Here is a 17,323-nt window from a genome sequence, read left to right as displayed (position 1 = left end):
ATTTGAAGTTTAAAATTAATATTTTTATTAATAAAAAAAAATAAAGTTGCCTAATCTGAATAAACTTAATTGAACAGAATACTTTACACACGACACTGTGCTAATTTAACAAAAAATGTGTAGGCTAATCTAGCTCTACTAAAATCCTCTGTGTAAAATCCTAGCTTTACTGAAAATATGCCATATAATTGTGTCAGGTGTCATGCTCTTATTCCCCTTTTTATCACCAAGCATTGCATTTCAAGCATTTGTTACTTTTGGAACCATGAAATGAAATTTTCTGATTCTGATGTATTTAAGATGAAGCTGGAGAAGAGACTTAGGGCTTTTAGGTTACGTATGGGCACTCACAAGAAAAGCAACTTTTGTGATTTAACCATGAAGCATACAATTTAAATTTATTATGGCTTCATCTCAGTGGGTTATCTTCCATCCAGCAGAGCTTGGAAATAGAAGCTACATTTGTACCCCAGCACTTCAGTGCAAACCTGGAGCCTTTCTTAACCTGCTAATGGAGAAAGATGTAAGTATGAAACAGGCATATGACATGGCAATACCAGCACTGAGTCAATGACAGCATTTAAGAGAAGGTGTAGCTAGGGTTTATTAATGTTTGTAACTGTTCTGGAAAGATCTACCAAAACATACCTAACTGAACTTAAAATGACATGCCTTAAATGTAGAAAGGTTAGTTACACATCAGTATACACATCACTTTCTGACAAGTGCATGCATTTTTTGTTCTTTAGAGAAATATGAAAAACCTGTACTCAAATATTTGAAAAGTAAACACAAGTTTTTCCACTGTTAAGAATGCCTATGAGTTCCCAAACCAATATGTGCATCAGTGTATTTGTATTTGCCTGTCATACTTTGGAATAATTCCAAGTATTTTTATAATATTATAAATTTATAATAAATTATATTTTTATAAGATTTATAAAGCAAACAGTGCCCCCCCCCCCAAGGCAACATACAGTGTTTGCAGTCTTGAGTACTAGCTTGGATATGAGCTATGAGCTAGATGGACAACTTGGATATTATTGGATATTATTGTAACAATTGGATATGAATGTTAGGGTATTTTTCTGTAACTAAGAAAGGTTAACGGTTTTATACAATGAACAGTAACCAGTTTTTAGGCTTTATTGTGTATATATATATATATATATTGTCTGCAGTTCAAGAAAGCATTTCTATTCAGGTAGTTTATCATGTGCTTAAGTGCCTTCATAACTGACACTAGTGTGCCCTGTTTGTACAAACATGTTTTATATAATGGTTACAAATTTTGTGTGAATTTTAATTCATCTGTAAGAATGCTGTAAGTTCTGTTGGCTGTGTATCTGTTGGAGGCTTTGTCTTTGGTTCCATATCTAAATTTCAAATCAGAAACTTCTTGTTTGTCAGAATGATCTCCTCAATATGTTGAAACTCAGGCTGTGCCTCAGCTGTGTGTTAAAATATTCAGAAAGTCCCTGAGTGTGCAATAATTCTGGCATCTCTGAGTCTCTCTTGTTTCTAGAAATCAAGTAGGAAAAATGCATTTCAGTCTTCCAGTTCACTCACTGTTTAGGAATAAGTGAAATCATTCAAAAAAAATTCAAAGCAATTTTGCTGTGAAGAATAACATTCTTAAATGAATGTCATCACTGACTGTCAACTTGTTTTGCTGTAGGCATCAATCTTCAGGATAGAGCATTGCAGTGAAAAGGAGAAAGGGAGAACAGAATGTGTTCCTTTTGTTTTCACTGGCAGGTTATTCGAAATAGAAATAGCAGCATTTGTTCAAGGCTGGTGAAGGGAAGCTAAATAGCTGGGCTAAGAAGACCTGAACTGTCAGGTACACAGTATTTAAATGCTGGAAATCTGGGCTGTAGTTTCAGTGTTAGAATGCATGAGTCACAGCATGTCTCATTTTACAGAACAGCTGAGTATCAGAGGAGATCTGGAATGCAACCACAGAACTGAAGTGATCAATAATGGCAATTAACAACAGGTGCTTTATGGCAGGTTGAAATGTTGCTTCATTTTCACGAAGTGAAATGAAATTGATCTTCTTCTGCCTTTTACTTCACCTTGCCTAGTTTTGACTTTCTTGTAAATGGTTCACAGTAAGAGAGAATTGTCTCTAAGCTAACTATTCCTCCCAATAATTTTATTTGTCCTATCATTTATTTTAGTGCTTCAACTGCTTTTATGGATTTTTTCTTCCTTTCTAGTCTCTTTGGTCCTCCTTATTCATCCATAGAGATATGATGCTTCTTTTCTGTTCCCACACGCAATCCCATGGTTCAAATGTTTTGTGTTTACTGCTCAAACTTCATAATTAATGAAATTATATGAAATCTCTACAAGAATGATCACATCAGGATTTTCCACCTACTTCAGACCAAAAGATAACGAAAGGGAAAAGATAGTGAGTGGCACCAATTCATGCTATCAAGAAGCCAAGAGCAGCTAAGGAAGTGGTCTTTCCAACAGCCATGGTGCTTGCCATGCAGGTCTCCTTGGCAATGAGGTGGAACTGGAAATTGCCTTTGCAGGAAAAAGGATGAAGTCTGCAAAAAGGAGAAAGGAGGCTGTTGTTGATACCACATTTTTTTAATTGCTTGTTATGCTGTAAAGGTGTTTTTATTGTTGTTGTTGTTGTTGTTGTTTGTTTGTTTGTTTTACAGAATAATCTTCTAGCATGCCTCTAGTAATGTGGGTCTAATGGGGAGGCTGGAGCCAGGCAAGCTGCTGCTGGTTTTCACTGCAGAAGTTAAGAATTTTAACTGATAGTATTGCCTTCCTTTTGCAAACAGTATTGAGTGGAGTCTTGAATATTGCTCTGAAATTTGTTGCATTTGGTGTCAGAATAGCTGTCCACCAGATAGAGCTGCAATTTGCTTCAGAAATAGTTTCTCGTTATCTTCGTTGTGAATTTCACGCCATGTCAGTGGCAGCTGAAAGAGTCACAGATTACCAAGGTGAATTGCTGATATCCTCTGTAGACTCTGGTTTTGTTGATGGGAAATATTTTCACATTTGGGAGCACCAGGGATCACTGTGAAAGATAGTCTCTTTTAAAAGACCTGCCCACCACATTATCTGCAATTGCGGGCGTATTTTCAGTTTTCCCTGCTTCTGCAGCGTGAAGACATCTCTCCTCATTGTGTAAGAAGTTCCAAAATTAGCTGGGCTTTGTGTGCATAAGAAAGAATAGGCTTTTTCTGGTGTAGCTATATTTTTCTTAGAGCTCTTAAGTAAAAAAAAAAAAAAAAAAAAAAAAAAGCTTGTGCATATATATATACAAATTATGTGTGTCTGTGTGTACATGTATATACATACACACAAGCATGGAAGGAGGAAAGGTGCGTTGTTTATCAAGGCAATGTGATTTTTAAATCAGATTTACAAGACTTTAAAATACCGTTTAATATATTTTAGCAGCATATTTAAATTTTAGTCTAGTCTTTGTACAGAGGCATTAACTGTACATTGAATAATCTAAAACCCAAATACAGTAGTGTGGAAGTTTGGAGGAAATAGGTTTATCCCATTTCTAGGTACATTTTCTGTATTTCCTACCTGTTTGCCCACTTACCCACACCTGGTTGCTGCTTACATTTTCAGGAGGTAGGGGTTGGGATGTGGCCTTTTTTTTGACAAGAGAAAATTGAAGATGAAAAATAAATATGCAACAACTTTAGCTTAGCTATGTCAGTTACAACCCTAATGAAAAACAGATGGAGAGGAAAATATATTTTTGAGAAGTTAATGAATTGTGCAAGTCTACATCTTTGCTGTTATTTTTGTTGAAAGCGTATGTGGTGGTCTAGACTGGGATAGAGTTAATTTTCTTTATAGGAGCTCATATGATGTGGTTTGGATTTTTGATGAAAATAGTGTTGATAACACACTGTTGTTTTGTCTTTTTGGTTGTTGCAGAGCAGAGCTCACACAGAGCCAAGGTCTTTTCAGCTCCTCATTCTGCCTTGCCAGTGAGGAGGCTGAGGGTGCACCAGGAGCTGGGAGGGGACACAGCCAGGACAGCTGGCCCAGGCTGGCCAGAGGGATGTCCCACACCTTGTGGTGTCATGTTCAGCAATAACAGCTGGGGGAAAGAAGGATGAAGGGGGGACATTGGAAGCAATGGCATTTGTCTTCCCAATAAAACACTACACGTGATGAGCCCTGCTGTCCTGTACATGGCTGAGCACCTGCATGCCGGTTGGAAGTAGCAAATGGATTCCTGGTTTTGCTTTTGTGTGTGACTTTTGCTTTACTGAGTGAACTGTCCTTATCTGATACCATGAGTTCTAACACTTATACCTTTCCGATTCTCTTCCCCTTCCCACTTAAGGAGGGTGAGCTAGTAGCTGTGTGGTGCTGAGCTGCCATCCCAGTTAAACCACAGCAGTGTGTTTATATAAGACTAAGTCACCAGTGTAAAGATAGACCTTTGTAAGTAAGCAAGCATGAGAAAAGTAGTAAATTAAACAGTGAAACTATGTTGATTTGAATTGGCAAGTAGTGCTGTGTTCTTTCATGACATATTTACAACTTGTTTGTTTCTGATGACTCATCAATAGACTATAAAGTCAAGAAGACTGCAGAGACAATACATTTGTGAAAGCCCTTTAGTAAGTGATCAAAATGTTTTACTTGATGTTGATATTATGTTGTTGGTTGATGTTCCTTAAAACTCTATTGGTATTAGGATATTATCAAACTTCAGTGGCATCTGAGAAACTTTCATAAGAATTGGGGCCTCAGTGCTCATGCTTCGAGCTTTAAAATTTTCTTGGTAATTTAATACCAATAAAAAGCAGTCTCTGTTATGCACCTCTTCAAATTCTAATTATCATCTAACATCTAATTTTTCTCTAGATACATTTTTCTCTGTTTCACTAAATTCATGCAGTTTTATGCATTTTTTCTTATGTTGAAAATATAATTAAGACCTTATAATTAGTTTTTATAATCACTAATTATCTCTTTTTATTTGTGACCAGGGTTCACATTTCTCCTTTTTATACTAATGACTCACCTAAGCTTTAAGAGTTATATTTATATATTTAAGTCAGGTTTAGTAGTATTAAATCTGGAAATGGATCTGACATTTCAATTCATGATTCATTCTGTGCCTTTCCAGGGGAAACTTTCAATAATCCTGCTCATTATGAGCAGAAATTTTCAATTTTATCTTCAAGACTACACTGTCATTCTAATGCCATTACCCCACTCACTTGAATCCAGTGATGATGCTATGAAACGTCCCTATTCTCCAGCCTTTCTTGGTGGTTTCTTTCTTTCGTCTGTCTTGAGCCAGTGTCTAAGCATTCACAAGACCATTCATTAAACTAAATTAGGGATTGACTGATGGGAGGTTTTTTTTCTCATTGAAAGAAATATTAGATAAAAGGTTGCTAGATGAATTTTAGACCAATTTCTACCTAAAATCTGACCATTTTGTTTATCATATTAATCACGCATGCTTACATCACCTGAAATGAGGGATCATGATAAGGGTAGAAAGTTCAGACTGAGATAGGAGGAAGGAAGGGCAGTTATGATGTATAAAACTGGGTAAAATCCACTGAAAGAAATTAATTTCAGGATATTGCACATCTTTAAGCAGTACCTTTCATATCATAGAGACAGTCACAGAAATGTGTTATTTGACATATTTCTGTATTAAGATGCGGTAAAGCAGAGGAAAAATACCATGCAATTTGTTAAACTAATTAGTGGCATATACTAATAGTACATATTCCTTAAATTTATTAAGATTATCATGTCCAATTAAAAGTTTAAGAAGAATGCTGTCATTCTGAAGAGATTTGAATCTGAATGCTGGTGTTGGTATTAAGTAGCTTACTGTGTGGTGTGATGACTGCAATATAGAAGAGGAGAAAATGCATCAGCTCCACATCTGCTACAGAGTAAGGAATTGCATTGTGTGGACACAGACCCTTCAGTATCTAGTTTAGAAACAGGCCCTTCATGCAGACATAAGCTTTGTTTGATGTCACATAAGTCTGACAGTTACAGAGATCACAGCAGTAAATACAGAGGTTCACCTCAGCAGTTTTTGAAAAAGTCAGTATATATTTTCAGTTGATCTGTATGAAGCTTCACAAGCAAGAAAGAGTGAGAAAGGTTGTTCCGAGGGAAAGGAGTCAAAAGGATAATGGATGGTGGATGAGTGTTTCACACATTGGAAATAAGTTAGTCATTATAAAAATAGGTTTTGTAGCTGTTGCAATATTTCCTCCATGGAAGAACAAGAGTTATTTTGTAACACACTTCTTTACATTCAGTTCTGGAAAAGAAAACTGATAAAAGTTACTATAGATGCCCACACTGGGTTTTGTTGCTTTAATACAATGTTTGAGCAAGTGAAATTGATAACACTGGGAGTAGATGGCTTACCAGGGAGCATCCTGGCATTTTGGAATATTTCTTATGCAACTTTAGTTCAGTTGTCCTTCTCCAGCCTGGACCAAGCAACTAGCAGTGACTGTCAGGATTATCATGTGACCTTTGTAGGGAATAAACTGAAAGCATGATTGGACTGACTCTACTTAACATCTTTGTCAGTGACATAGTGGGATTGAGTACACCGTCAGCAAGTTTGCTGAGGACACCAAGCTGAGTGGTGCGGTTGATTCACTGGAGGGAAGCGATGCCATACCAGAGGAACTGGACAGGCCTGAGAGGTGGACCTGTGAGAACCTCATGAGGTTCAACAAGACAAATTGTAAGGTCCTGCACTGGTCTGGGGTAATCCCAAGCACAAATACAGGCTGGACAGAGAGATGGCAATGTGTGCTCGCATTATGGCTAGAAAGCCAGACATATCCTGGGATGCATCAAGAGAAGCATGGCCAGCAGGGTGAGGGTGGTGATTCCCCCCCTCTCCTCTGCTCACATGAGACCCCACCTAGAGTCCTGCATTCAGCTCTGGGGTCCCCAACACAAGAAGGACATGGACCTGTTGGAACCAGTCCAGAGGAGGACCACAAGGCTGATCAGAGGACTGAAGCACCTCTCCTGTGAAGACAGACTGAGGGAGTTGGGGTTGTTCATCCTGGAGAAGAGAAGGCTCTAGGGAGACCTTATAGTGGCCTTTCAGTGTTTAAAGGGGGCTTATAGCAAAAATGGAGAACAGCTTTTTAGATGGGCAGATAGTGACAGAATAAGGGGGAAGGTTTTAAACTAAAAGAGGGGAGATTTAGATTAAAGGTTAGAAGGAAATTCTTCACTCAGAGGAGGTGAGGCCCTGGCACAGGTTGCCCAGAGAAGCCTGACTTCCTGGAGGTGTTCAAGGCCAGGCTGGATGGGGCTCTGGGCAACCTGGTTTGATGGGAGGTGTCTCTGCCCAAGGCAGGGGGTTGGAATGAGATGGTCTTTAAGGTCCCTTCCAAACCTTTCTGTTATTCTATGAGGAGTGTTTCCAGTTGTGGTACAATGTGTAGGAAACAAAGCCTGCATTAAAAAAAAAAAAAAAAAAGTGTGTGCATGTGTACATTTCCCTCCACATTCAAAACGGGTTGAGATTCTCTTTCATCCTCCTTTTCTTGTTTTTGTATTTATAAAACCATTTTTTATCATCTTTAACAGCAATAGCCAGATTAAGCTCAATCTGGGCTTTGGCTCTTCTAATGTTGTCCCTACACAGCCTCACAGCACCTTTGTAGTCCTCCTGAGTGGCCTGCCCCTTCTTCCAAAGGTCATAAAGCTTCTCTTGCTTCCTGAGCTCTAGCCAGTGCTATCTGTTCAGCTAGGTCATTCTTCTTCTGTGCCAGCTCATCTTCCAGCATGTGGGGACAGGCTGCTTCTGTACCTTTAGGATTTCTTGAAGAGTGAGGAGAGGCTGAGGGAGCTGGTGTTGTTTAGACTAGAGAAAAGGAGGATGAGGGGGAGACCTTTACTGTGCTGTACAACGGCATTAAAGGAGGTTATAGCAAGGTGGGAACTGGGCTCTTCTCAAAAGTACCAACTGTAAAGACGAAGGGAAATGGCCTCAAATTGCACCAGGGGAGGTTTAGGTTGTAAATTAGGAGAAATCTCTTTACTGAAAGGGTTGTGTGGCATTGGAACAGGCTACCCAAGAAATGGTTGGGTCACCATCCTTGGAGGTCTTCAAGAAATGTGTAGATGTAGAACTTGTAGCATAGTTTAGTGGTGGACTTTAGTACTAGGTTAAAGGTTGGACTAGATGATCTTAGAGGTCTCTTCAAACCAGAATGAACACATAACTCCTATATGTGTATAGATCAACAAATTGCTTTTGTTCTCTATTTTCTTTGGGGGTGGGGTGGAGTGGGACTAGCAAGACATACTAAATATGTCATATAAACTTGCTACTGAGGTGCTGGCACTGAGCTGTATTTTGGAGTTCTTGCTGATGCAGAGAGGAGAATAAGTAGTGCAATTTCACGGGGACTGGTAACATGTCCTGGGCTGTGGTGATCAGCAGTTTACAGGCCTAGGAATCAATAGGCTTCACTGTGGATTCCCAGTAGAAAGGCCAGCAAAATTGTCCATCCTCAGGGCTAGAATAGAAAGCAAAAAGCAAAGTAGTCCTAAAGAAACACTGTGTAGTGACATGGATTTTGGTGCCAGCCAGCAGCCTCCCTAGGCTTTCAGATCAAACCCGCCACAAAGATAAGACCAGGTGGAGGTCTCCAGGGACCTTCAGCAGGCTGATGGTGCTGCTGCCTCAGCATTCTTGAAGCAGCTGCAGATCTATATAAGGAAAGAGCAACCCATAGATGCACAAGCTTACAGTGCAAGTATCACCTTCCAGATGGCTTTTCAGTTGTTGAGAACGATGTGTTACCATTTTTATCTATGAAGAAGGTGTTACACTTTTTTTTTAATGAAATACCATTAAAAATCATATAGTTTCTTTCATCAGTGAAAGTCAGGACAGCATTGTACTGTAGGAGAACTTTCTTGTGTCATATTTTCTAATAAAATTGATATCTATATTTTAATCTTAGTTCTTTTGCTTATAGTATCCTCTATATGAATGGACATCTCTGCTTGCTACACAGAGGGATTGTTTTCCATGCGCATAGCCACTTGCAGTGTGAATTGTGCATTTACAAAGATGAAGAATGGTCACTGAAATCTTATCAGCAAGGAGAAAGGGGAATGGAGGTATTATGAAGGAAGTGGGCAGGTTGAAATAAAATTGAAAACAGTTAGAAAGAGACTTGTCTTGAAACTCCTGAAGGTAATTGGCATAGAAGGGAACGAGGAAAAGAAATCTCATATCATTCTAGGTTTAGTTTAATTCAAATTCTGTATTATTGAAATGATCATCTGTATTATTGAATGATCAGCTGTATTACTCAGCTGACTGTTTCTGACTCTACCTAATTAGCTTCTTTATTGAAAGTATACATTGCTTTGTTATATACTTTTATGAAGATACAAAACAAAACAAAAAACAAAACCGCCACCAACAACAAAAAACCTGACAAGCCTAACAGAAAAGTAGTTCCTTTGTTTTCTTTTAAACCTGAGTCTTCAAAGGGAGAAAAGGACTGGGTGCTTGGCTCCACTTAACCGGCACAGCTACCAGCCTGTTTTATTTGGTGAAAATCAAGGTAGCTGTGTCTTCCCCCAGAACAGAAGGGAGGAGGCAAGCTGAAAAAACAGTAAGTGTGTTTCACTCTGTTATGTCTCACATAGCTTTAGTGTGGGATCACTTAAGTCAATAATATTTAAACTTGTCATTTTAGTTTATTGAGTCTTGACTAATTATCAATACCTCTTTTGATTTAGCTAATCAGGTTTGCAAATTGTAACTTGAATAGTTATGGATTGGAATTTAAAAATGAATATTTATTCATTTTCTTCTTAGAGGAGTATACATGTCTGAATGTGTATAATATAGACAATAGGACTGTAGTCCTTCAGCTATGTCACTGCTGAAAGTGGTTTTGCAAACACTATTTTATCTAAAGAGTGTTACATTACCTAAAATTACAGGACCTTTTTGCCTTAATACGTTATGGAATCCAAATAAAAGGATAATACACTTTCTCATTAAAAAAGTATTTTATACAGGATAGTAACAATGTGGAAAAGCATTGATTCTTAGCATAGAAAAAAATCGTACTATATAGTGCAATCCCTGCAGCTACAGTGTTCTCTTTTGGCATGATCTTGGGACTGAAATCATCATTAAGAATTTCATTAAACTTAAAGAAAACAGACTTTATTAAGGAACTGAATTTCAAACCATACTGACTACGCAAAGCCTTTTTTTTGTTTCTTTTTCCCCATAGGAGCCATTACAATATTAGCTCATCCAAATCTTGTTTATATATATGCATATATATTTATAATAATTTGTTTTATCTCTTTTTAATGAATTGATTAAAATTATATTATGGTACAACCAAAAAAAGCTTGTAAGTATAAAGATTAAACCCAAAGGTTGCTGTACCATAAAAAGAATTGAAAATTAAACCATATAACTGTGACATAAGGAAACAAACATGAAGTTGTTTTGAAAATAAAATTCATTTTCTTAACAGTCAGCAAAGATATACGTTGCTTGTTTTAAAGTATTAAAAAGAAAAAAGATTTATAATTGTTCGGTCAAAAATTGCTTTGCATGTTTTATGTTAAAATGTAGAGGGGAACCAGTTGCTGCACTTTCAAATCACTCTCTCTCTCTATATATATATTTATTTAATATTTTTTTTCATGGCAAAATGAAAATCCTTTTCCATTATTATGAACTTCCTAGACTTTAATAGCAGTTTAGGTTAATTTAGTTTGCTACCTATATGGATCAATTATTTAAGAAGTTTATTCATGAATGACTGAAGTCACCTGACTACTCAGTTGAATCAATTTTTGGTGGCCTGCTGTCATCAACATTGGTGCCAACTTTATGTGAACAAAGGGTGTTTGGTCAGACTTCCATTACTTCAGTTTTCCCCTCACAAAAGTAATGCAGTGTTGTTTCTTCGCATCAAGAAGTAGTTATAAAAAACTCAGAAAGTACAATATTTGAAATCATTAGTAAATGTGTTTTGTGGGTACTTGTATCTTTTGACCATTGTGAGTCATTGATGGCTGTTGTTTCTTTCAGCTGTCCATTTCAGTGACTGCTCCTCTCTTGTTTCCAATGAACAGAAGTGGTTTTTTTTAGCAAGTTCCACCCTAAGTGTCCTGCAGCCTGTGTTAATCTTTATTTATTTATTTATTTATTTATTTATTTATTTATTTATATTTTTATTATTATATTCTCAGGTAAGAAAACAATCTGTGGATGCTGTGGTTTACTGCAGTAAATGATCTTAACAATTAAAATTAAGGTGTCTTTTCACTCTTTCAGTCATACTGGAAATGTTTTTTAGTAAATGTTAAAGATGGAAGGTAGAAAAATCAGAAAGTTAGCTGAAACACTGCCAGAAAACAGGCATTTCTAGTATCTCAAAGTACGTCTATAATACTTACCTAAACAGAGTCTGGGCTAAATCACTGGCATACAGCTTTCATACTGTTTAATAACTTGCATATTCCTAACATGCTTTTGCTAAGAAAGTGCCTGAGGATGACCAAGGGGTTATATGGGCCAGTGACCATTCCCAGTAGGCAGTTTGAACAAGGCATCTCTATCTTTGTGGGAGAAGGGGAAAGTTTTGCTTTATGGACAGGGACAAAACTGTTTCATGGACATTCATCCATTTTGTATATTAAGGAAAATGTAGTCTCAGATCCTCCTGAAGACCATGGAAGTAATTTGCTGTCAGTGTATTGCTATCATCCTTTTGTCAACAATGAATGAATGCAGCTTATGTCAGGGGACAAATGAGGTGTTTTGTTTCTTTGTTTTATAATTGTGATAGAGGAGAACTGCTTGTACTTACCCTTGCTGATGGTAAAAGACCAGCCTGGCCAGGGATTGCTGGTCTGTTTGAGTTCTGGGGTCAGCTTCCTTGGCTGTACTGGCTAGCACGCAGGCAGCATGGCACAGCTTGTGTCCTGTGAGGACAGGGTGCTGCTTGAGCTAGCCTGCCTACTGAGAATGTCCACTCTCATCAAACTGCACGCAGTCAGTGTTGAGGGTCTGAATAGGCATGAAATAAATGCATGATGGAGAGGGTGTCAGCATCTGCTGCCGACAGTTGTGCAGCATTGCCCAGCCCTGGGCACTGTCTCTCTGTAGTTCGTGCGTACAGATGTAACCAGATAGGGCATTTCAAAAGGAGACTTTTTTGATATCTAGATCAACTCCATCACCATTCTTTTGGCATGAAACAGTGTTCATGACACAGAGAAGGAGGGGAAGTGTAGACATGTGGATGGAGGGAGATGAAGAGAGAACCAATTCCCTGGCTCTGTGCATTAAGTCTCACATATAGGAGTCAATGCTAACACTTGTCTTTATAAACCAGCTGCATTAGGAGGTCTTTTTCTCTCATATGTTACTATTTAGCCAGCCTGTCGAACGTTTATTTAGCAATTAATTTAGCAATTTAAATTAAAAAAAAATAAATGTTTATTTAATGAAAAACATTCTTGGAGAACTATGTTTTTGCTTTTAGATAAATGCATCGGTGCTATTTACACCAATCCTCATGACATGTGCAGCTATTTCTTCCTGTTTGTTTAATCTCAGATCCTTAAAATTATTTTCTTTTGCCATCAATAGCTTTTCATAGGGATTTTTTTTCTTTCTAAGACTCATATTAGGAAGGAAAAAAAAGGAAAATAATAATTAATTGTTCACAAACTGCACTGCCCTTTTTTTGTTTGTTTGTTCTTGAGTAAGGAGGCCAGATCTGCATTTTTTTCTAAATTTGTAATTTCTAAAAACTGTAAGTTTTATATGAGTGTGTATGTGAAAATAGATTCAGTCTATGCAAATACATATAAAGAAAATATGTTTTGTAGTGTGTGTCATGTACATTTGTTGGCTACTGAAAGTTGCCTTAGTAGAGAAAATAATAAATGTTCGTTTTATGTGTTGCAGTTTTAGTGAGTATGATCAAAACAAGTAAACAATACCCATGGTGTTAGATTTTAAAGAAGGCACTTCTGTGCTTGCTCAGGGAATGTCTTTGCTGATAAGCACCGATACTGCTTTCTGATATAATATGAAACATAAAAAGAATTAATGTTGATAGACAAATATTCATCATTTTCAACATTTGCCTCATTTGTCCTTGAGCACATGTTGCAGGTGCTTATTGCTGTTCCTTTCTAGGTGAGATGAATATTGATTTTTGATGTAAAATTAAGGACAATTTTCTGCAGATTGCAGCTAAATAATCTGGTAATGAGAATTAATCAGGAGTTTGCTTTACTGTTATCCATAACTGGCAGTTTCAGCAGCGATATTTCACTACCATACTGAGATAAAAACACTGACCAAATGTTTGCTTATCCCAAGCAGCTTAATCCTGCAACAACTAAAATATATCTATTAAACATAAGTGATGTTGTGTTTATCATGCTCTAGCATCCCGTTTGAAGTTTTGAAGTTCATTCTGTATTTTAAGCACATTACAAAAGAAGCGAAAATTGTTGTTGAAAAATCTCCCAAAGAAAATACCCATCACATTAACTATCTAGGTGTCCATGCAGCCTCCAGCATTGTGGATCAGGTGTCATAGTTTTGGAGATGTTTCATTGCTGGATAAAGAACAGTATTAGAGTTCTGTTAGATAGATAATGTAACATATGCCTCGTGGGCATATATGGCAAAAATAGAAGTAGGATTTATAGAGTGGTTGTAAAACATTTTTTTTGTTTGTTCTCATGCAAAAAAGTCACGTTACAGGTAAAAACTATGTAAGGAACTTGAAAAGCTGTGGTAGACATCAGTTCAATACCTCTTTCAAGGTGATGTAGTTCTCCAGGTATATGATATTCCAGCCCTTTGACAATAACTCTAAATATGTCATTTGCACTTTTCATTAAAATAGTCCTGAATTTGAGCCAAGGTTAATGAAAAATACAAATCCCAATGGAAGTCTTTACAGTTCTCTAGCAGTAATTTTTTTCTAACCTTAATTTTCACCACTACCCCATTATTCTCTTCTTTTACAACTTTCTTACTGTTAAAATTTAGGTATTCTCCTATATGTGTAACAATTTCTCATGCCACATTGTATCACATGAATCATTGAAATCTTTCTGTATTTTTTGATGCACTTCAGAAAATGCTGTTTCTGGGCAATAGCTAATATTAACCTACTAGAAACATTACAAATACCTCCATTGATTTTTAGTGTAATCATGAAAGCCTACAGTCAAGTCTAAATGCATCCTAGTAAGCTAATTAGTGCTGGGGCCTGTTCGTGGGCCCCACTTCTTCTGGCAGGCAATGGAGTGGGTGGCTGCAGCTGGGTGGGATGCACTGCCTCCTGCACACGGGGGTCGGGGGGAGAGCAGCCACCAAGCTAATGCAGATCTTTGCCAGGGACGGTTTCAACACCTCAGCTGCCAGTAACATTTCTTCATTTTTTTCACTTTGACTGTTCTGCCTACCTGATCTCTTCTTATTTTTTGGAAGCTCTGATAATCATTGGTTATTCTTTCTTTTCTCGATATATTTATCATTCAAGACAGTTGTATATATGCATATTATGTATAATGCTGTAGTAACATTACTATTTCAATATAGGTTTGGATTTATTTTTTTTTAATTAATTAATTTATTTTTGAGGTGTTTTGTTCCCATTCTTTTTGCCTTTGGTGTATGTGCCTGTCTCCTACAGCAGTTTTTCAAGCCCCTACATTATACTGTCTGGGCTCATGGTGTTAAAAGACTTCAAGTTATTTTTCTTGGCAATACATTTTTCTTAGAAAGGTTTACTTCCAAGCTTTCCCTAACTGTACCAGTTACCTAATTTCTTCTGTGAGATGAGTACTTTCTTCCTTATTGCTGCCAATTAATCCATTTCTGTATCCTTGTCCATTACCTGTTTTCTGTTAGGTTTGTTTACTTGCCTTTCCTTTCTAATCTATTAACACAAGGTAAAACTGGGGTTACAGCATTGATGGATAGGGGAAGAGTAACTGACAACATCTACCTGGAATTATATGAAGCATTTGGCAACATCCCCCATGATATCCTTGTCTCTAAATTGGAGAGATAGGCTGATCATGAGGCTGATCAGAGGACTGGAGCACCTTTCCTCCAAAGACAGGCTGAGGGAGTTGGGGTTGTTCAGCCTGGAGAAGAGAAGTCTCCAAGGAGAGATCTTAGAGCAGCCTTCCACTACCTAAAGAGGGCCTACAGGAAAGCTGGGGAGGGACTCTTGGTCAAGGAGTATATTGAAATGACAATGGGGAATGGCTTTAAACTAAAAGAGAGTAGGTTTAGATTAGATGTTAGGAAGAAATTCTTCACTCAGAGGGTGGTGAGGCAATGGCACACATTGCCCAGAGAAGCCATGGATGCCCCATCCCTGGAAATGTTCAAGGCCAGGCTGGATGGGGCTTTGAGCAACTTGGTCTGGTGGGAGGTGTCTCTGCCCATGGCAGGGGGTTGGAACAAGATGGTCTTTAAGGTCTCCTCCAAGCCAAACCATTATGTGGTTCTATGATTCTATTCATATCATTTCACTGTCTGACAATATTTTATCCTTATTTCTTGATTTAATGTTCTTACTAGTCATACTGGTCTCAATCTCAGGTGGAATCTGTGTCTGGAAAAATACTCTTTTGGTGATTTTTTCCGCTCATTGACAAATTTTAGATTTTTAGATATTCTTCCATAGATGATGCTTGAATTCTTTGCTTATTACATTGAGTATTTTTATTTTTTTTTTTCCTATAGAGTACTAGAATTTCACAAAAGATCCAAAAGATCATCTTTCATTTATTTGAGCTACTGTTTTAGGTCAGTGTGTTGATCATTGATGTCTCAGGGTGTTGCTAGGAAATGTGGTGGACTTTTGTCTGCCAGTTTAAGAATCCACTTTCTTATGGCTCAGGAACTGATTGTGTCATTTGTTTTAACTGAATATATATACATAGTTACATATGCAAATGTGTCAGGTAAAGGGAGTTTGCTGCATGAGGAGTGTTTAGAAGACTGGCAGTTCAAGTCAGTTTTCAAGTTTAAAACTTATATTGAATTCATTCAGTGATGACAGTCTTTGTGCCAATGGTTAATTCTTGCATGTTATTAATCATTAATATTGCACACACTAAATAATTGATCTTTAACAGGCATAATGTAAATTAGCTATGAGTATAGAATGCCACAGAGCTGATGCTGCATAATTAGCCCTACAGTGGTAGATGATGTTAGTCAAGGTGAAATGGCCTGAGAGCTCTTGGAGAAGTCAGAATTTATGTCAACTTCTCATCAATCTTCTTATTCTTTTCTTTTTATGCCTGGTGTTGTATTGCTACTTTCCCCGATGTCCAAAAGACTTTGCCTACTCCTTATGCTACTTATCCTGGTTTTGATTTTGCCAGTTATTATTTGTAAGTATTTGGAAGGATGTCTTTCCTGTTTGAACTCTTATGTGCTTACCTCTTTCTTTGTTCTCTGTCTTGCAAATTCTGTCACTTGGCTGGCTCACATGCAACTACACTTAACTTTTATTTCCCTTGTGGTTTACATTACTCAATTATACAAAATGTTTGTACATTTTGTGACTGTGCTATCACAGTGTTAAAAAATCTAAATATATCATTGGTGGTTGTACCATTTTACTATGCTTATTGCAGTTTAAAGCACTCATTTTAATTTTTCCCTTCTTAATTTATTTATTTATAGTTTGTAGGAGTCACAGACCTCTGTTTTTTTGTTTGTTTGTTTTTGGTTTTGCTTTTAATTTATGTACATGGTCCTAGTTATTTACATGCACTTCTGCTGTCTGGATTTATTCTGTAGATTGTTCCACTGCTACTTTTTAAACAAGACTTGCTTTTCCTGGAGCTGCTATGAGTCTGAGAATGTCCCCCTTCTGAATGTGTGTACGTGATCCTGTGGGCTGATTTTTAGTGTTACGGACATCATCCATATTATTCTGCATTAGATTCTTTCTCCATCTTTTGGGGATGTTTCTTTATCTCTCTTCTTCTTGTCAGCTCCCCATGTGAAATAGTTACTGTAATCATTTAGACTTTCAGCTACAAAAGGGTTACTATTCCATTTGAAAAATTAATCATTAAAAAATACTCAGTTACAACTTTTAGTTGAAGAAGCTCAAGAATACAGTAGAATCTGACATTTGTAGGACAACTAAACATTTTTGGCTTGTACTATGCATGGCTTCTTGATTACATATATTTCATGATGATATATAATATAGTGTCAGATATAAAACCATAAAACAGT

The 17,323-nt window shown here is 37.2% G+C and overlaps 1 protein-coding gene across 9 annotated transcripts in view; it reads left to right on the top strand.

Moving 5' to 3' along the window:
• The window catches only part of CDH18 (cadherin 18), a 625,567-nt gene that overhangs the window by 103,633 nt on the left and 504,611 nt on the right, over positions 1 to 17,323 (top strand). The gene's annotated exons all lie outside the window — the stretch shown is intronic.

This window comes from Aythya ferina (genome assembly GCF_964211825.1).
Source record: "Aythya ferina genome assembly, chromosome: 2".
Taxonomy (NCBI): domain Eukaryota; kingdom Metazoa; phylum Chordata; class Aves; order Anseriformes; family Anatidae; genus Aythya; species Aythya ferina.
The sequence above is the reverse complement of the archived record's forward strand: the minus strand, read 5'-3'. Positions and strand labels throughout refer to the sequence as shown.